Raw genomic sequence first — 23,021 nt, forward strand, 5'->3', positions numbered from 1 at the left:
TAAACGCGATCGTCATATTTGCGACTACATACTAAGGGCAATAATAAATATTTAGTAAGTATGACCAAAAAATGTTACAACCATAAATTGATGTATTCAATGTCTCAAAAATGTTGCAACTATAAATAAAACAAAGCTTTCTTTGATGAGGGCAACACGTGTGACTGTTCATTTGTTTTTGGTAAGACCATTGTATTTTTTTTCTTTTTTTAGATTTTGTGCAACATCTGTCCTGTCCCCTGAGGCCTGGCCGTTATTATAATGCTTGATGTAATACTTTCTTGTGCTTTGTTTTTTTCCTGTAGCTAAATAATTTATATTGTATTTTTTTCTATTGCCCAACCGTACTATTTACTGAGTTTAATGTCTCAACCCTTTACTAAAATGACAATGATGGACGTGTATTTTATTGCAGTGTACCCTTTCACTTAAAAATGTTTTCAAATGGTGTGTATTTTATTCAATACGCAAGTGGCTAGATTATGCCAACGAGTATTTATGGTAAAATAACCACCATGTCAAGATTTAATACAACTAATAATGAGGTTTCAATAAAAAGGCAGTCATTTAAAAAGACTTTCCTAAATCAAAAAATACTGGCCGTTTACAAACTACGGCAGCACAGCCAGCGCGCCGCGTGCCACAACAGAAAAAAAAACAAAAAGTTTGACAAACGAAAAAATAATGTTCCAAAATTGACAGTAGTTGTTTGACACGCCGTCTCTCTGTTACAAGATTTTAAATAAAGTGAAAAAGTATTGCATTTATTTATATTAGCTACTGGACATTTATATTGTTGAAGAACGAAATCACTTCATTAAATTGCAAGCAAATTTTTAGGTAAGTTTTTTTTACGTTTGACTTTTGACAAGGATGACGGTCTGCAAATCAAAGTCTGTGGAAGATTGTTTTGTTGATGGTACAGAGAACGCATCGAAGACAAGCATTCGGTTTTGTAGTCTGTAGCAGATTGCACAGTCATATTGACCAACATTCGTCTCTCGGCTGATGATGATGATGATGATTGGCTAGTAGTAAAGATTTGAAAACATTTACACTGTCATTAGCCATTGTGTTGTAAATTGTAGATGAATGAAATATGAAACCTTGAGCTCGACCATGAAGAGCTAACCTTTGCCAGCAGTTCAGCCAAACAAAATACATATTTATCTATATTAGATAAATAAATAGCGCAAAGACAATAATAATATTTATAAACAGTAGTCATTATTAACATGGTTAAAAAGTTAGATGAAAGACATATATATTGTCACAGTCTCCCACTAGGGTAGACAGAGACAATGGAAAGACGAACGACACGGTTATGGCACATGTGTGATACCACGACCTCACAGAATACCGACGTGAAACACAGCTTACGTTGTGTTTCGTTGTATGAGTGAGGTTACCAGAGAGAGAGGAACCAGATTCCCTTACTGACCTTAAATTCCTAACCCTCAAAAGGCCGGCAACGCACTTGTAACGCCTCTGATGTTTCAATTGTCCATAGGCGGCAACGATTGCTTACCATCAGGTGATCCGTCTATTCGTTTACCGGCTTATACTTACCATTAAAAAAACCTTTTTCGCGTCATCCACCTCAATCCCTTCATGATTCGTCATATTAACATAAATCATTATTAAACAGGGTGTTTGGAAAGTAAAGTGACCCCATGACGAAGTGGGGTGGGGTCATAGTCTTATGTCCGTCCAGTTGTAGGCCACGTGGGGTCAGCAGGTTGATGGCACATTGTTGTTTTTGCGTATTTTGATTACTAAGCGTTACGCCGTGTCACGCCAAACTCGGTCAATGTAATGCCTATGCTATGCAAAGCGTTTTGTGCTGATTTTCTTGCTAAACTACTTACATAGATGTTTGTTTAATTTGATGTTTCTGGACTGTTATTTTCTTTGGTATTTTGTCTAAGATTGTATAGAGTAAAAGTTAGTATTTACTTTTCGATTATAGAATATAGTGCATGATTAATTTTTATCTTAATGTCCGATTTTTTTATTTTCTTACGAAAACAAACAAAATCGGGGATACATCGTCGTAGAAATGTCCCACAATCCCACTCCTAAACTTTGATCCGTTTTATGTAGGTACATGGCAAAAAAATACGTGTCTAAAAATTTTTCATTTCATACTCCGTCATCATCCCTATTCTGATTAACAGAAGATTAATAAGTTCACTCTTTAACATAAAAGAGACACACACTATTCCTTTACATATTAATCAACCTACCTCTTCAGACAAAAAAAAATAATGTTACGTAAAAGAAAAACACAAAATAAGTACCTAAGCTTACCCATCGTGTCGTATTTATGATTTATATGAGTAAGCTAGGCATATAATTAAAAGTTCGTTACTAAATAAAGGCTTATGTGTTACGACGCGTAATAAAAGCAACTGAAAAAGTGTGAATAGCGTGTAATCTAGATCTAGGCTACAGGAGCTGGGGTTAGGATGACCATTGTTTGCGGTAGTTGGTTAATTTTGGTCAGGATTATTATTTACTGAAGATCGGGTATCATGACGCTCCATCTTTAGTCTACTGGTTGGACTGTGAGCATCCTAATAAGGTTACCATTTCTATAATGTTCACGCTTGCCAGCCGATAAGGAGAAGGAAATTTCAATTTACTAAAGGTTTTTTGTCAGAAAGTACTGGTGTTCGGACTCTGCTAAATATATTTTGATAAAGTTAAATATTTCAATCAAATGCCTAGTACTTACCTTAGTCGGCGCTTGTGATACCCACAAAAAGAGTAAGAGTGATGACAAATGTATTCTATACAAGGAATAACTATAATCGATACATTATTCTAAGAGAATTCACAAGGACTAGTCTCGGAAATTCACTAAAGCATGTCAACCACAGTCCCGATGTTATCGTGGATTATCAAAATAATGAAGTAAATTACGGTGGAACAGTTTGCGGTCGTGCCGATGTAGGTGAACGTGCAGGGAACGAACTGCCGGCAGTTTGGAAGCGTGCCGTGCTTCGGTGACAGGGCCTCTCCGTACTACTCGTAATGTAGCGAACTTTCAGAATGCTTCTGATGTTTGTGCAATGAGTTACTTGTTTGCTCTTTACCGTAAAATTTTTACTTAAGTTTATGGAGTAAACTGGCTATTGTTAGTTTTCAGTATGTTAGGTTTTACTAGAAGAAGTTCAACTGAAATAAATTAAACCAATCTTATACTTACACTTATTTGTTTTATAAAATGTTTGTGCTGTATGACAAGCAACGTGATACAACGCTTACGTAGTGTTTCGTTTTGTGTGTAAGGTTATCTGAGGCCCATTTACTTCCCTCCCTAATTTCTTCAATAGGACGGCAACGCACTTGTAACGCCTCTAGTGTTTCGAGCGTCTTTAGGTGGTGCCGATTGCTTAGATGCAAAAAAATAAGTCCAAACTATAATGTACCCACTCATTACATTAAACAAAATAATAGCAATAAAAGAACAGCTTATGACGCAGATTTCAGAGCTAAATTCAAGGAACTTATATCAGGCTAAACAGTTCATTTTCGTTACCGGGAATTGATAGATTGTTCCGTGTCAGTGAATTCAGAGAGCGCTGTTTACACTCCCTGCACCATCTCGGGTTACTTAGGTATTGTAATGCTTAGTAAGGGATTTTGTACCTATGTTATGACTACGTTCATCTAGTGGTCGGGAACAGAAATAGGTACTTAGTGCATGCTTCTGCGTTTGATTTCATTGTAGAATTCAATGTAGAATTAAGTTAAATAATTACAACAATTTACTTTAAAATGAAAATATCACAATTTTCCGGAGAGGCAAAGCTCCTTAGTTATCAAAGTCAAAGCCAAAGCATTTATTTCAACGTCAAATTGAATTGTCCGTTAGGCATTCTGTCAGTGAAGCTAGGTGGTCAATTCAAACTTTTATCATCTTTCGACTGCATTGGTAGTTTGGTAGTAACATGGTTTCAATTTAACTGTTATGGCATAGTGCCATAATTGAGTTCTAGAGTTTCATAAAGATCAGAAGTTTCATAAAAAACTAGATTAATTTGGTCTAAATGTAAGTAGTTGAAAGTTGTGCTAATCTGTGATGAGAATCAGCTCGTTAGGTCGCGTGTACTGAAAAAGATGGGCGGTTTTTAAATGTTCACTGTTACCTAATGAAATTAAAACCGAGTATTATTACAGTAGCTAGAGAATTGCGAACTATTTTTTCTTTTTATTACTAGTCGTTGCCGCATTCTAGGATTTTCTCCTGTGTCGTGGGTGCGTTTACAAACATCCAAGTTCACATACACATGACACTCAGATCCAAAATAGCAATTTGTGGATCACAGAAAGTTGATCCGTGCAGGAATCGAACGCGCTACATGTTACACGACAGCCGGTTGCCCAGCCACCAACTGTACAGTCGAATTAAAGTTGTAACTAAAAAATTTATTTAATGGTCCATAGAATACTATACTGAAACTGTTTACATTATAAATTATGAAAGCCTCAATTTCAATAAAGTCAATAAATTCTTTTATAGCAGAAACTTTTGATACTGTTCTTAGTAAGTCAATGCGCTTCACAACTAGACTTCCTACAACCGTCATTTAAAACATACGATTATGGTGTCTTTTGAACAAAATTTCAAACAATTCTTCCTCAAACAAATATCGCCAAAACAAACGTCGGATTCATGAACGGACTCGGTCACGCCATCTGTCGGCGATTGTACTCGCTCAGTACTTGACTACTTGAACCGTACAATGTACAGTCTGCGCAGTTATTTGGTATACAGGTACAAACAATAATTAGATTAATTCTGTACAGAGTCAGTACCTCAACGTTGTTTTTCAATGGAGAAGATATGTCTTCATTTAAATATCATAAACTTTTGTGTTACAATAGCAACTGTCTTTGTACACACGGGTGCGTTACATATCATACTTTACGAATCCAGTATAAACTGACCGTCGATTCTATGGAAAGGTCATAAAAAGCGAGATCATGATAAACTATTTAAAGAAATTAATATATTGACTGTCCCCTCTCAATACATTTATGAAAATGTAGTGTATGCTCACAAAAACATTAATCTATTCAAAAAGTATTGTGATATACATAACATAAACACTAGAAGTAAAAACAAATATACAGGGTGTCCCTGAAGTCGACGTCCAACAGGCACCAGATGATCGGCAGGGTTCCAAATGTTATCAGAAAAATATAAAAAAAAATCTAAGTCCTACAGTTTTTAAATTACAGTAACTTATGTGTTATCCACGAAAAAGTACACCCTGTGCCAGTCTTTTGACTCTTGTTGCTACAAATCTTTATTTTTTCGTCTGCAGTCTTCCTTACATTATCCTGAATAGTGCTCCAGTAATATGGAATCATAAATTCTTAGCCAACTGCTTTAGATTGGAAAACATTGTTAGTTTTAGAGGAACCAAATACTCTGAATAAAATTTTCACCTTTGACTGTACTGAATAAATTTTGTATGGCGCTAGTAGTGGCAAATTTCACCAAAGTTGGCGCATTTAATAAGAATTATAAAATGCTATAGCACTTTGCACATTATTTCTTAAATTCGATACTAAAAAAGATTTTTCAACGAAATTCCGTTTCGATGAATTTATTTGAACTTACTAAAAATTCTTCTAATGTTCTCAAATCATACGTTATAACCTCGTATGCACTAGACAACACTTTGCACACTATTTGTTATCATCATGTTACAAATCAGCGAGGATCTCTTGTCAAACAACATTGTCTGTTTACCCGTGATTTCGCTTGCAGCATTCGTCGGCAATATTATCGCTAGACGAACTGGTGTTGTGCATCTCGAGCCATCGTACCCGGGCTTCGGCATTTTAGCTGAGCACTGGCTTTTTGGGGCCGTGTTGATTATTTATTTTTTAAATTATTTTTGCTTTACCTGCAATTCCTTGTAACGGTGCAAATAACTCTTTCTCGACAAACTAAAGAATATTTGATGCTTCATCCCGCATTTGATCACAAGGCATGAACAAGTAACTTAATCGGAGGATTCACCCAATTCTTTTCTTTTTTTTTTTATGGGGAAATGACGAGTAATGTACACCATACCACTACCGCGTCGATATGCTGTGTACATGAATCTGCCGCGTCCGTTCCTTTTGATTTTACTACACATTTGATAATGTGTTTGATGCACTCTGAACATCATATTGCAATCATTCAATATTATTTAGTGAAACATGATACACAACATCAGTTCCTCTAGTAAGTCTAGTAATATTGCCGACGAAAGCTGCAAGCGAAATCATGAGTAGACAGACAATGTTGTTTGACAAGAGATCCTCGCTGATTTTCAACATGATGATAACAAATCGCGTGCAAAGTGCTGTCTAGTGCATACGAGGTTATAACGTATGATTTGAGTACATTAGAAGAATTTTTAGTAAGTTCAAATAAATTCATCGAAACGGAGTTTCGTTGAAAAATCTTTTTTTGTGTCGAATTTAAGAAATAATGTGCAAAGTGCTATACCATTTTATAATCCTTATTAAATGCGCCAACTTTGGTGAAATTTGCCACTACTAGCGCCATACATAATTTATTCAGTACAGTCACTTAAAGTAAGGTGAAAATTTGATTCAGAGTATTTGGTTCCTCTAAAACTAACAATGTTTTCCAATCTAAAGCAGTTGGCTAAGAATTTATGATTCCATATTACTGGAGCACTATTCAGGATAATGTAAGGAAGACTGCAGACGAAAAAATAAAGATTTGTAGCAACAAGAGTCAAAAGACTGGCACAGGGTGTACTTTTTCGTGGATAACACATAAGTCGCTGTAATTTAAAAACTGTAGGACTTAGAATTTTTTATATTTTTCTGATAACAGTTGGAACCTTGCTGATCATCTAGTGCCCGTTGGACGTCGATTTCAGGGACACCCTGTATAGTTCCCACTACTAGACTTAAGAAAATAAGTGGTTCGTTCAGATGTCAATGTATACGCTTTTACAATAAAATTCCCAGCGATATTCAAAGTTTGAGCCTGAATAAATTTAAAAATGTTATTAAAGAAAAACTGTATAGTAAAGCTTTTTATAAAATTAAAGACTACTTAGATGATAGTCAGGCTTGGGAGTGAGCCGTTATAATGTCCACACAGGTCATGTTGACATGTTTGTAACACAAGTTACATTTTTATACAATTTGACATGATATACATTAATATCATTCGATATTTTTTTTAACATATTAATTTAAAATTGTTAGTTTGAGGACCGTGCGAGAGTTTGCCTAGTCATTTCACTTTTAGTTAATTATATTCTGACAGCGTGAGACCTACCCAAATGTTCTTTTGGTTGATATTGTTCGTCGGATCATTCAGCAACAGCCGTTAGCTGAGCTGATTGTAAACTGACACATGCATACTGCCATCTGAACAGGTCCTCATACTGTTGTGATTCTTTCTTCTAAAGACCACTACAGAATCAACTTGCACGGTTCTCTCACATTATCCTCTATTTCATTGTCTGGACTTTAAAAGAGACTATGACCTCTGAGTTTGTTTCGGCTTTTCTTCTCAGAGTAGTCGGATAGGAAATGTCGGCCTCATCTAGCTATTTGAAATATTGACGTGTAAAAGTGTTATTTTATGACCTATTTACAGAAATAAATATCATTTATCATTTATCATTTATAACTGGTTTTGTGTAGCTCATGTGTAGCCGTGTGTAAAGCCTATCTGTATTTTCTTACCTGCAAATGAACGTCCGTAAACTCTGTCTTTATTTTCTTAGCTCTATACCAAATAGGTGTGCAGACTGTACACTCGACGACAAATATTTACGATCTCGTGATACAAATACTTTTTGTATTCTAATTTTGTTGAAAACTTCCAGTTTTGCAGTTGATACGGCAATGTCTCTTTCAGCTGAATGCAGGAGGTACGATTAGTGAATGGATGAACATCTTTGATAGTACTCTATCAAGTAAAGTATTTTTGTACTAAGTTAGAAGTTATCGCAATCCGAAAAAATACACAATTGTGTCCTATTTTTCAAGTAATTTCGTAATTCATAGCGTAATAAACTTCAAGGCTTTATTTTCCGTTTGTCTCTGAAAAAAACATTAAAATTAGATGATGAATGACAGTCCGGAGTAAAAACCTTAAGAAAATGTACGTGTTTGATGCCTCCACATCAAATTCGGTATCACAATAGACAATTGTGTATGTAATTGCAGCACTTTTAATATTTCATATGTATGTATGTAATATCGGTAGGTAGTATCTCAATCCTTTACTCAAAAGTATACAATTCATTCCGACCTGGTGAAAAGCGGTACCATCTTTAAAAACCATTTCCAAGTCAAATGCATGAGTTGTTAGTTGGCCGACTGGCCACATAAAGTAAATGTAACGAGTCTCCCTGTCCGCTTTACGTCCTCGCCATTTGCTATGGAAATACACCGGGCTTTTATCTAGGACTCCGCTTTTCTGATGCTCGCTTTACGACTCGTGGTAGGTGGGTTCTGGTCTGTTGTGTAATGTCTGCTAATGTATGTGTCGGAAATGTAACACTGGATATTTTGGTCAGTTTTTAGATTTTGGTTTATAATGGTTGGTGTTGTCCTAAATTCGACTTCTTGTCGATTCTTTGAGGTGTCAAACTCAAACTCTAAGCTCCAAAAGCATTGATTTAAAAGAGATGACCTCTGTACTTGTTTCAGTTTTTCTTTTCGGAAAAGTCAGTTTGAAAATGCCAAATTCGTATTGCAAAGATGTGCTATGTAGCCATGCTACGAAGATGCTAAGCTGTGAAACTATGTCACTATTCCCGCAGATACTAAGCTATGTAGCTGTGCAAAGAAGATGTGCGAGTATGCGATGTATCGATAGTAAGGCGCCATCCATAGCGTGCATCTTTCCATATAAAAAACATAGCTTAGCTGAGTCCGTTTCCACCAGTGCTATGTTATGGGTACCAATTAAAATGACTGGTGGAAGCTAAACACATCTACAGCCACGTAGCATAGCACATCTCTGCTGGAAAAGCGCCCTAAATATCCGGATCTTCAAGTCTGTATACACTAACATACTTATCTTAATTTAAGCACTTTTATTAATTCAATGCGCTCTCTCAAGCTAATGAAATCACGAGCAGTTCTTTGAAGTCGTTGAGACGGTACAGCGGCGACATCTAACAAGGGATACTAACACTATTCCATTAATAAGAAGAAAACTACTACGTGATGTGTTTTCTAGATGAAGTTTTAGCTCAGACCTAGATGCTTATGCCATAGGAAATAAGGTCTTATTTCCAATGCTTTTCTCTAGTGGCTTGTAATTTACAACGTAGGTAGGTACTCGTTTTTCTATGTAATTATTAGCTTTTACTCACGATCTTTTTGCGTTATTGGGATAATGAGGATTCTGTGTTGTTCAAGGTCGTTATTTGTTTGCATAAAGGTACATCAAATAAAGTTGCAGTTGGTCTGTGTGAAACATAATATGAAATTCAGCGAATTCAGTTTTAAGTTTGGCGTTTTTATTATTATTTTTTGTCATTTCTCTGCATGTGAGAAGCAGAAGAATTGCTCTAGAAGAAATATGTCAATGCTGCTTAACATTGATATAGCAGTTTAGGAGTATAATATTGATTTTCATATTTGTATCAAGTTAGTATAAAGTCAGTACCTAACTAGCCAGTTGTAATGGATAATTTTAAACTACGTAACTGCAAGGTTCTACTACATCTATGTAATTATTACAAAAAGTAATTATACTTTCCGTAGTTCTGAGTAATTTATATTTTTTCCGCGTACGATCGAGTGCTGCGGCCGTTGCACCTTCAATCGGAGTGTGATCTTATCGAGCCACTTAATCATAGTTCCAGAGTTTACGTAATAATTTATCAAAACTATAATGTAAGGGTGTGTGCACAATTGAAGAGGGCGTTGCACGCGTTTAAAAGTCTTTTGGCCGTTTTTACCGACCATCCCTAACCCATCTCTTGACTAATAGATACTTAGAGTGACGTAACATGTAAACTAGCTCCTTACTTGTACTGTTCGGTGTCACTTATAGGTTGCTGAAAACTAAAATGTTGTTGTGTCACCGATCTTAGCTTCCTCAAAGTTCAAGGAAATTTAAGATTTTTTGGAGAAAACGGGCATTAGGTTCTTGTAATTTGAAGTCGATTAACAACTGTCAACAATTTTATTTTTGAGTCAAATCATTACTTACTGGTAATGTAATCTGGTATCTTTGTCTAATTCTTCGATTTTGCTCTCAACACAAGTTTGACCGTAAAAACGTCAATTATGTTCAAAATGCATTCAGAAGTACCAACACTTAAACATCTTGTGTGTTACTGAAACATTTCTCTTTCACACAAGTGTGACGTATTAAGCTTGTTACATATGTTGACGTCCACTTGTATCACACCAAATTAGTATTTTAAGTGGATTTTAAAAGAGCGTTAATTTATGGAAACCTAAGTGCCTAAAATAGGAGAGCAAAACACACTTAAGATTAGCATTTCTTATGTATGAAATGTAAACAAAATATGTTGATAAGAACCTAAATATATTTACCTTAAAAAGTCGCTAATTAAAAACCATGCCTCACGTATGTTCTTTCAACCACACTTCCCACTTCCCGAAAATTCCCCATAAAATAGTTTCACCATTGAAATAACTCCAGGGCCATACTCCCAGACGTCTACCACTTCTGGCCACCCCCTTGACCGCGACACGCGAGAGTTCATTGACCGGCCACATGGTCTGACCAAGGCTCCATAATTGCCAGTTATGCGTAGCACGCCTTCAGCAATAACAGGCCACTTGCATGACATTTCGAGAAAAAGTGCAATGCGCCCGGGTTATGCAGTTTTTACCGACTTCACAAAAAGGAGGAGGTACTATGTTCGACTGTTTGTATGTTTTTTTTTTTTTTTTTTTTGTATGTTTGTTCATCGAATACTTCGTCAATTGTCGATGGATTTTCAAAATTCTTTTTTTGTTCGAAAGTAGATAGTTCTGAGGTGGTCCCATTGTCACCAAGTTAGGATCTGATGATGGAATCTTAGAGAAATCGAGGGAACCCCTCAAATATTATAGCACCTATATAGTGATTTTGGTATATTCTTCTAGAATTGAAGCACTTACAGTCAAAAAGTAACCTTTGAAGAGGTGGAACTGATGAAGAAGACCAGAAATGGCCAATGGAACTTCATACTCACAAGAAATCACAATAAAGTTATACTCCGTCAATTGTCGACGGATTTTCAAAATTCTTTTTTTGTTCGAAAGTAGATAGTTCTGAGGTGGTCCCATTGTCACCAAGTTAGGATCTGATGATGGGATCTTAGAGAAATCGAGGGAACTCCTCAAATATTATAGGGAACTATATAGTGATTTTGGTATATTCATCTAGAATTGAAGCATTTACAGTCAAAAAGTAACCTTTGAAGAGGTGGAACTGATGAAGAAGACCAGAAATGGCCAATGGAACTTCATACTCACATAGAAATCACAATAAAGTTAATTAAGTGACTGTGACAATACAAATAAATAAAGTAGTTATTGAGATAGAGAATTTTAACCGTTTTTTTTAGTTACGATACAGGGTATCGCAACTAAAAAGTGTGAAATAAAATAATTTTTACAAAAAATAAACCGACTTCACTAAAAAAGTTAAAAATAACTTTAATTTCGGAAGTCGGTGTAACAAATAATAATACCGAGAAACACCGACTTCCGAAATTAAAGTTATTTTTAACTTTTTTAGTGAAGTCGGTTTTTCTTGAAGGAAATAGTTTGTACCTACATGTGAATGTTCTGTAAAAATATTGTTCAGTCCAGTCGTTAAAGTTCATACTTTTTTCCACCTTCGATTTTTGTTGATATAACAAGAAATATCTGTAACCATAACATGTATCGGTTGCATTATTAAGCCGAAGATCCTTATGTCTGTTTTCACTAATCTCTCCTAACTTTTAAAGAACTCTTAAGCTAAGATAGGTGACATTTGGCGACAATTTAGTTCACCAACCTATAAGTAAGTAGTGACATCTAATAGACCTACACGTTAGAGTTAGTTTAGGTGATTAGTCAGGCTAAGTAGCTTTTAGTTAAGAGATGGTTTTAGGGGTGGTTGGTCAATGCAGCTATAAGTTTCATAGTTATAGTTAGGCTTCATTACTATACTCTATTTTACACTAAACCAGGCACTATACATTGTCTACAAGACCAGGCAAAACACTAGTCTGTTTAATTAAAAAACAACAAGAAACAATGGTACAATAATTATGAATATGTACGCCTACAATATAATCAAGAAAAAACTTTGGCCACAAACCTATTTATTAATAGGATGAATATTGAACGAGGCAGTGACAGTAATTATTAAAAAGTACACAAATGTAGGCCACACACACCCGTGAGATACAACGTGTGTCTTTTAACTATTCATGTCTTTATGTCCTACTTCAGTAGGCGGTACTTGGTAAAAAAGCTTTGTCATAACACGTATAGATTTAATAACACTTGCGTAATGGAAAATTCTATAATAGTGCTTTAGGAAATGAACCAAGGACGTCTAATGAGAGTCAGTACATGAGCCAGTTGATGAACTTTCCTAATTTGATGGCGAAGATGGGTTCCTTTCGGCACGAGTTTCAGCCGCTTGTGATAAAGCTGACTGCATACTACAGGATTTACTTGGCTGAGCTGCACTACATACTTACAATCAGGTGGGCCGTGAGCGTTCTTGCCACCGTCGTGGTATAAAAAAACCGGCCAAGTGCGAGTCGGACTCGCCCATGAAGGGTTCCGTAGCAGCAAGTAGATGACATAATATAAAAGTTGTAAAATAACTTGGTTTTACATAGTGTTTGTATGAACGACAAAGTTATGTTTGCGGTTTTTGAAAATGTTTTATTTCTTAAAACCCAATAATGATATCTCGTTCAAACCAATTTTCGTTGTTAGTTTCTATTGAAATCTACAGCATATATTTTTTTCAGTTTTCCCACTCTCTTATTTTAAAAGTTAGAGGGGGAAGGACACTCATTTTTCCACTTTGGAAGCGTCTAACTTTCAAACGATTCATTTTGACGAAAAATGGTTTTAGGAACCTTAACGTCTTTTTTAAAGATCTCTCTACAGACACCCATCACGGATATGTTAGCTGAAAAAAATTTTTTTTAAACAGTTCCATGTATGGAGCGCTGCCCCCTTTAATTTTTAAATTTATTCATTTTTATTCAAAATTCGAATAGCGGTTATCAAAATACACCATCCTACAAAGTTTCAACTATGTAGGCCCAACAGTTTCAGAAATAAACGGCTGTGACATACGGACGGACGGACGGACGGACGGACGGACAGACAGACAGACATGACGAATCTATAAGGGTTCCGTTTTTTGCCATTTGGCTACGGAACCCTAAAAATCATACTACAGGAACTTTTCTTATGTCAAAGTATAGAAAGTGGTAATAATGGCAAAATTTAAATTGAATTACCTACCGACTATTTTGTTGAATATCTTTTTTGTCATATTTTATGGGTCGATATCTCTCTGTATATGAAACTAATGTCATCAGCTGCCCTCTATATTCCTACAATGATACGAAATTATTGGTTAAACCTACATGTTATCAAACTAAGTCTGTGTGCTCCATCTTCGGCCACATCTTCGCCTCGCCGTCCAGGCAGTAAACGGGTTGGTGGCCAAATCCAGACTTTTCAACGTTAAAATAAAATCCGAGCTGCTAACTCAACGAATATCATACAGACGTGTACTGTAGAACCTCGACATTACAACTTCCTATAAAATTTCTCAAACATGTAAATCTTTTGGCTGTAACTTACCTACCCGTACTAAAAATTCGCGAATAATAAATATTAAAAACACATAAACCGATCTTAAAACCTACAAAAGAAACCTAACTTGGTTTGCTCATGCCATTTTAACGGGACCAATGACCTATTTGCCTGACTACCTCCATGATTACTTATTTCCAACAAATTGCTGTTGCACGACAACTTTTTTAGTGTATTTTTTTGCAAGTAAGTAGTAGTAAGTAGTAGTTTGGTTGCCAATGAAGCACTTTGTTGTATATTCTTTGGTCTGTCATAGTTGTTGTTCGAGCTCATTGTGAATGTTTTGTCTTTATTGTGTTATTGATGAAGATATGCCTCTGTACTGTAGGCGAGGTGTGGTGCGTTTGTTAGCGGATTTTGTGCATGGTTGTGGAGTAGACGGTGGAGGTTGTGTTGTGTTTTGTTTCTGTTGAGTTCTGTTGAGACGTACCTTTGGGTCATTTAACATCAAACTACCTGTGCAGTGCGTCGTCATACGATGATATTAATTTTGGGTAATAGTGGTATTCATTTCCTCAAATGACTCTTTATATTATATCCACAAATCTCTTTATTGAAAAACTTCATGTAAAGTATTATATTGATTTGAAAAACATTAATATTTTGTACATATTACTAAAAAAACAAGCATCAATATTTATAGTATGTAGTAAGAACATCGTACACAGTTTAAACAATATCTGTAGAACATTTTATTAAAACTTATATCATTAATCGCGAACACTAGGACCCCACCCTCTCACTTCCCGTATAGCGCTCGGCTCGTTGCAGATTGCGTTTGTCGTGTTGTCGTGCGCGCCGTGATTTACGAGCCCGCGACCGCCGGCAATGGGACCCCGTCTCTGTGTGCGTCTTGCCTTGCCTGACTAGATATTGACTCAGTAATGATATTGCCCGCAATTTTATTGCTAATTAGGGGTTTGTATTCCGGTTTTCGTAGTGTTTTGGCTACTAGATGTATTAGTAAACAACGTTTATTTACTGATTTGCACAGAAACATGGGTTAACATAATCGCGGACGCATAATAATTGCACATGCATTTTCAAATAGCAACCAAAATATAATATTTCTAAAATAATGTCGAGTCATTCTAACCTTGAGCAAAACGTAGCTTAAACTCTGTATCCCTAACTCTAAAACACATAAAACTTCTATAATTCAAGAAAATATGACAACGGACTTGTTTCCGATTGGGGTTTGACGCACCGTACCGTAGCGGTGCGACCCCATCCGTCAGTGTAGCCCTACGCGCGCCCGTAGCAACACGTAGCACCGCTACGCCGTAACCGCTACGAAAACACGTGAACATATTTAAATTGTTGTTTTTTTAGTTAAAATTTTAAATCATGGCTCTCTAAAATGGATTTTAACGTTATGGATCATTTGTACAACAAAATGGAGTAAGTTTCATTCAATTTTAACAGTTTTGTTTGTTCTTTTTAATGTTTTGTAATCATTGGTTTGTGGGTCGTCATTTTTATGGTTTTTGTAATTTGCAAATGAGTAAAGTTGACGTTTTATTGTTAGCGTTTTTGAAGGGAGTAAACATGAATATTTCGAGGTCTGGTTGACACGGGATCGAGGAATGTGTTTTAATTTTTATAGCTTAAGATTTGTGGAAGTATTTTCCTTTTTGGTCTAACGATTTTAATCACGTTTACTCTATACCAATAATATATTGGTGATTCGCTCTTTTACATAAGTATTATGTAGTTTTTCAAATGTTGTCAAATAACCAACATATTGTTTAGAATTATGTTTATGTAAAACAAGACTTAAGATGAGCATACCTACATCTTATTATTTTGAAATATTACACAGTTTCAACTGTATCGAACTAGCTCAGTAACTCCAGTATTCTTTAACCAATTGAACATAAAAGCCTTCATACTTTTCTTATTACCTTTTTATTTGATGAAGAGGTTCCTTATTGGGCACTAATTTATTGATTACCTTTATTACTTCAAAAGTATTCCATCAAAAAACATCAATTTAATTATAACAACATGTCTACGTGCTAGTTCGACGTTACAAATATTACAAACATGACTTTTTACAAACACTGGCTTATTTATCTCTAAAATCAGTCATTCATGATAGAATACCAAGAGAGACATGGACAAAAATTTTGGTATGTGCAATAAATGCTTCTAAATGGTAGCCAATGATTGTCAATATTAGAAGCCCTGGGATAGAATACTGGTTCCAAGTAGGTGATAATCCTCCTAGCTGCGGACTACCTAGTTAATTTCTGGGGTTCCGGCTCAAAGAGCAGTAGTAGGAATTGGGTGTTTTTTATCAGTAAGAGTCTGACACTCCCTCTCGCCTCACCCAAGGCGGGAGAAGTAACTGGATGATTTGCATGTTTAAATTTAATGCGTAGATTAAGTTTGGAGATGGAGTTTTCTACTCGTTGTCGTATATTGCATTTGGAAACGCTACGCTAAGAAGCTTCATTCTCGAATAAACTAAAGGATACTGGTATACAAACGTGTCAATGGACAATTTATCTTACGTCTAATTTCAAAGACACACAAAATTTTTAGTCCATATACCTAGATAAAAATTACAGTCCATTTACCTACAGAAGAATTCGTCTTTCCATGACATTCAGCTGGAACAATATGTTTTTTATCGTGCACCTGTGTCGTAAGTTAGTGATATTGATAGCTGTAAAGGTCACGTATCGTAAGTTATCTAACTATTCAAACATGGCTGAAGAAATTGTGCTTTTACTAGATAGTGTCGGTGTAATAAAAAGTCATACCAATCTAGGTTTTAAAGTATTGGTGGAAGTAGTATCATGATGAATATATTTGAAGAGTTTTATTTATTTTAAAGCCAATGTGAAATTATTCAACAATTTATTTATATTTCAATTAAACGAATAAGTCGCTTTTTAATGAAACACTTTTTGTATATGCATTGGTATGAAATTCTTTACCAGCTAATCCCAGGGTGATGCAGAGAAATTTTGAACCTTAAATGTTTTTGTTAGGCTTTTAATCAAGACAATCAAATAAAATATTTGAAGACAAAAAGTGTCCGTAGATCTGGTTCCCAGCGAAGCTATATGCTCGATCCAAAGTCTTAGAGTCTTATTCCTGTGGAGAACGAGCAAGAAACTCCATGGTTTCTGTTTTTCAATCAGTTTATAGTTATCAAATATCAGTCTACCTAGAAAATAATCGTCAAGTTCACGACTACAGACGATTTTGACGACCGAGGACATAGCGAGTGTTATCAAAAAGTTAAATCTCATGCCTCCAAATATTTGTTTCTATCAAGGCCAGTGTCATAAGCTGTTTTTACCAGTTGGTAACAAGTAATAGTTATGTACACAGCTTGAATTATATATCAGTACTTAATAAGCCAAACTTCACACTGTTTTCTAGAAATATGGCTTGGTATAATAAGGTTTGATAAGACAAACGTTGCCTCTATAACCCATATCATCTAAGTTTTCACTACCCTTAGTATGAGTTTCTTTTACGTTGAACGAGATCAAAACCAGACCGCTTTCGACGCTGTGGTTGGCCGGCTCCAATCAACCAACCAATCAGAGAGCAGAACGTAACGTAATGTAAAAAAGTCGTATCTAATTAATTTTAAGTTTCCGGGAATCAAAACGTAATCACTTGCTCGGGAGTCGTTCTTACGACCAGTCAACAGCATGACAATCGCATGTCACACCAGCAAGACATAATACATAGTTTTCTCTCCACGTGTTAACACATAGACGCCACGTTCAGGGTCACCAGGTGACAAAGCATTAACTTTGTGGTACCAGCCTTGATCGCGTCTAGTCCATTATGATAGGAACTCGTGTATTTATAGGGAAACCTTCTAAGAAAGTTATTTAAAAACATCAAAAGGAATATGTAATTATTCACGTGGTGTGCCCATTATGGTGGAAATGTTCTTTGTTGCTTATCTATTAAATCGTTTTGTTGGCCTTTCAATAATATATGCTCTTGATAATATCTAATATAAGTAAAGATAAATGAAATAGAAGAGTAGATAAGTTAATCTTAAGAAAAAAATACAACATAATATTAAATGCAATACAAAATAGGTACAATATTAACTAATAATACCTATATGAATTCTATAAAATTACTTGGTCAGTAATGTCACCTTAAAGTGACATACGTATAATAGTAATTATGTCGTATTAACTTTACCGCTGTAGAATGAATGATTGAAATACATTGCTCGCAAATGGTACCAATTTTAAAGAACTGCTATTTTAAATCTACCTATTAAACCATACAATTGAGAATAAGAAATTAAATCCCATATGGAACGTTAGGATTTTGAACCATGTGACAAACGAGATATGTTTTAGCTTTACCTTCCTTGGACCATTTATTCCATGACCACAAACAACCGGAAAAAGACGTGACATTCGTGACAAGCTCAGCCTCGGGTATTAGCTTAAACTTCACCGAATATTACACAGCTTATTAAGCTATTTAGTTAAACAAAAAAAAGGGGAGACGCAAAAATGAGGCCGCCATGACAGTGCGTGCCTTGATCGTGAAATATGGACAGGGAGATACGTAATTACAGTTATTGAACGAACTGATCCGAGGGGCGCTTCGAGAATTTGTATTTTTTGTCGAAAAGGACTTTTGGGGTGGAAAATGTAAAGAAACCTGGTTGTGTTGGTATTTGAAGTATTCAATCGGAATATTTTGTCTGTGGCTATGATTCTTCAACAGTAGATTTCATTCTGACTCATTACAGTGACATTCTTGCATACTTAATATTACATTAGGTAGTGGTCGCGTTACATCTGAGCAATATTCAAAGCAGCTGATGATGATAGAAACGGCCTACGGAAATACGGCATGACTAAGATTGCGTATTGTAGGTAATTGTCGCAAAAACATATATAGGTATAGCACACCCAAACGAAATATATGTAGGTCAATTTCAGATTACCTCAATACGAAAACTGGCCTTAATAACTCATATTCATAGAAATTCTAAATTCACAAATAAGATTCAATTTCCCCAGTAACAAAAACTTTATCAATTACTAACGATAGTCATCTAGACAAAGATCTAGCCGGGTGCAATTTGTCGACCTTCGTTTAAATGAAAAAAGTTTGGTTAGAGCAAAGGGCACGAAGTTGGGACCCGTACAAAAATATGGCTCGCGTGCCTCCCGCGATTCGTGGCCGATGTAAGGAGTTACTAATCAATAACATGCTTGTTTTGTCGCAACTATGCAACTTGAACTACGCTCTGTCATATCATGTTTGTTGTAGAAGTGTACGTAGATTGTGTTTAAGGCAGCCTACGTTGAATGTTAAGTTTTTTAGTGGTGATTGATGAAGAACCGCTACGATTTAGAGTTATCTAGATGTGCACGAATTTTAAAAAATGTTTCAGTTTTAAAATTTCTTGTTAGGTATAGAATAGAGTTGAGAATTGTTATACATTTATCGTAGCTAACCCGACAGTATTGAACTCATAACATAACTGTGTGTATTCGGAGCTGCTGACAACGTAACAGGTCACCGGGGCTCCGGCTCAAAGCAGGAAAAGAAACGGGGTGGTTTTTAGTCAGTAAGAGTCTGACACTCCCTCTCGCCTTATCCAAAGCATTGGATGATTTTTCCATCTCAAAAAAAACACATATGTGTCAACATTTAATATTGTGCACCTTCATTTATATAACTTTTTCCAAGAATAAAATAAGTTATGTTTACAAATGTCATTGTAGACATAACATTTAAATTAATGTTTAGATACTTTACAAACAAACAATTTAGCTACTAACTTTAAAACAACCGTCCACCAAGGGGCATTTTGTTTGTTATCAAACAAATTACAAATCAATATGTGATTAATAAATGAATTTGTTTTGCAAAGTTTGCTGTTCTTGGGTCACGATTTGTTTATTGATTGGATATTTAATAGATTAGGTTAGGGCAAGCTTTATGATTATTTATGCCGGATAAATACGGACTGCTGCGGACTAACTAGCGGGTTTACCGAGGTTCCGGCTCGAAAAGCAGGAGTAGGAACGAGGTGGTTTTTAGTCAGTAAGAGTCTGACACTCCCTCTCGCCTCGCCCAAGGCGGGAGAAATCATTGGATGATTTTACCCCCTATAAAACTTAGGTAAGTGTGCATGGAGCACCGATATCTTAGTTATGCCAAATATCTATACTATTATCTTGTTAGTCGAATTACACTACAACCATCGGTCACGAGATTTTAGGTTCAAATTCTTCGCACCTAGCACGGAGTCTGAAAGTTTTGCCTGAATTTTCCGTACATAAATGATTGAATAGTATGTTATATAAAATAGTAGGTATGTCTATAGTCCTTAGGGTAGGCCATGGCATTGTGGGCGTAATATGACATTATGACCTAAACTGACAGATATTTCAATGTCACAATAATGTCCATTATCTATCTACTAATCTACCTATCTATAGTGGCCGTGAAATTACTATAATTATGCCTCAATCCGCCTCCTGTCGGTGTTTAGAACTAAAACTACTATTATCGTGTATATTTTTAGAGACATTTATTAATTTTAATATTTAATTGTAGCAAGTGTCAGGTGTTTGTAAGGTTTACGTCATATTTTCAAGTTAATAAAACATGTATTTTCTTACTTACTTACTTCTGTATTTTTGGGCTTAATAATATGAATTGCTATAGCTTCTGCCTGTGGCTTCATTCGCGTTCACATCGTTCGTACGTCGAATCCAGCAAACAGAAGCTTTGAAACGTGAACAAAGCGTTAACGTCATAACTCTAAATGATTACGAAAAAATCTATGCGTAACAAAAAGAATAATACGAAATTTATTATATTTTTGCAAACTTTGACCCACGTTCCATAGTGATGGTAAATGGGAACCTAATTCATATCGTGACTTGACAATAAAATCATAAACTTTGTATTTACATTGCAAAACATGCAATAATGACAGGAATTAGTATTAATAAATTATTATTATCCATAGTTTTGATTAAATGCTTTATTGATTTTACAAACGCTTTTTACATAGAAGTGGTTTAAGTCCATAATATTAAAACTATTTATTATAATTATTCCGAAAACGTTTGAGATCCCAATCCCAAAAGATATTATACTTTTCCTGTTGTCATTTGTCAAATTGCAAGCAGGCGAACCTTTATCCACATATGAGCCATTATCAGACCGCTTTCCAGGATCTTTATGCATCAAACCCCTACGGATGCCTAGAGTTGATGCTCGACTGCTGCGATAAACCGACTGGGTTACCGGGCTCCTGTATTGGGGTCGTTTTTAGCCAGTAAGAATCTGACACTCCTCGCCTCACTCATGGAGAGAGGAGTAATTTGATAATACTCCCGCCTCCAAAATATAAAACAAAGGCTCCACTAATCGCAATACTTAAAGCAACAATACTTTATCCAACCGAAGGTTTCACCGACCTCAAGTCCATGACATCCATCATTAGGATTCGTGAAAGTAATTGAATAATGCAGGCTGATTTGTCTCCATTGACGGCCATGTCACCAGGGCCGCGATACACAATATATGAGGGTCGCCGGTGACATTGAGGCTCTGCCATTAAGCGCACGAAACATACACATGAGCTTGGACATACAGGCCTATTCCGACTCTCCCAATGTCACATTAATTCGCTGGTGGTTTCTATATGTATATTCTATAGCTTCGTGGTATATGTTAAACTCTAGCTTTACTGAAAGCTGATATCATTTTCCTATAGGTACTAGGTACCAGAAGTGCCTGTTAATTATGAAAGGAAAGATAATAATGTAAAGTGATATTTCCTCACTTAGTACTTACTTCCTCACGTAGAACATGTAAGTGTTTATATCCAAATTCTGACTGTTCATGAGGACTAGTAAAAAAAAAAATGTTACAACACCAAGTGTATACTTAGGATAGAATATCAAATTCGTAGTATGACTTACACAATGAAAAAAATGTCTATCTAAGTATAGGACAGAATATCAAATGCGAAGTATGACTAAGACAATAAAAAATGGTGTATCTAAAATACGTCATCGATATCCAAACTGAGTCACAAACCATTACAATCATAATTATAAACATCATCCCCTAAACTCCGACTCATTCATCATAAGCTAAAAATATGTCCAGGACGACCTTAACATCATATTGTTTGTTAACAGTTTACCTTAGAAATGTTTACGTAAAATTACGATGTTGTTCGACATGGAGTAATTTACTCGAGTCACAAATCTATCACCATTACGTATGGCGGTGACTCCCGTAATTGCTCAGCCCTTGACCCTGTCTGCCGTGTCGGGGTATCATTTTATTTAAACTAATTAAAACGTAGTATTTATTTAAAGATAATGCGACACGCGACCGTTTAGCTTTTAGATATTATCTGATGTGACGTGTGGTAAAGGATAATTGTTGTTTTTTAATTTTATTTGTTTTCATATAACTGCGATACCTTATTGTGGAAATTTAATTATGTTGACTACGGTAATAACTATATTGCGGAAGTCATACTTCAGTACTTCGTCTGTGGGTTCGATGTCGATCACGATAGAAAATCAGCGTGTTTCAGATTATACGATTCATGTTTTAATGTCTGCATTTTCACATTAGATATTATGTTTAGCCCCGGAGCTGCGGACTGCTTAGCGAGTTACCGGAGCTCCGGCTCGAAAAGCAGGAGTAGGAACGGGGTGCGTTTTAGTCATTAAGAGTCTGACACTCCCTATCGCTTCGCCCAAGGTTAGAGAAGTCATTGGATGATTTACCTCCTCAAAAAAAGGATATATTTAGCTTTGATTTATTTCATTGTTCAGCAAAGACATCATTTATTGGAGGAAGTTGTGGAGCAAAAAATAGGTTTTTATCACAGAATTCCCGCAGGATCGAGGTTTACGCAGGTAAACGTTACAACGCGTACGAAGTCGCGACTATAGCTATAGTCTCGAAAGATTATCAAATGAGGAAATTAAGTCATCATAATATATTCCTTAATAACACGTAATACAAGTCGGTCCACTTATGTGTAGCGCCGTACAATAATACCACGTACTCATTAGACATGCATCCATTAAATAACATTATAGGAAACTCCAGATTACAGTACTTGGGCCGTGTGAATGTTTTCCACCAGTGTACAC

At 35.7% G+C, this 23,021-nt stretch overlaps 1 protein-coding gene across 3 annotated transcripts in view; it reads left to right on the forward strand.

The window, feature by feature from the left end:
* Positions 1-658: 658 nt before the first annotated feature.
* LOC118272234 (cyclin-dependent kinase-like 1) overlaps positions 659-23,021 on the forward strand; it is a 34,829-nt gene continuing 12,466 nt past the window's right edge. For 2 of the 3 annotated variants that reach the window (XM_050693832.1, XM_050693831.1), the window contains exon 1: positions 659-840. The gene's annotated coding sequence lies outside the window, so the exon portion shown is untranslated. Of the gene's footprint in view, positions 841-15,149; positions 15,274-23,021 lie in introns of those variants that run through there. The other variant, XM_050693833.1, reaches the window with a different exon arrangement.

The sequence above is a fragment of the Spodoptera frugiperda genome, chromosome 5 (genome assembly GCF_023101765.2).
Source record: "Spodoptera frugiperda isolate SF20-4 chromosome 5, AGI-APGP_CSIRO_Sfru_2.0, whole genome shotgun sequence".
Taxonomy (NCBI): Eukaryota; Metazoa; Arthropoda; class Insecta; order Lepidoptera; family Noctuidae; genus Spodoptera; species Spodoptera frugiperda.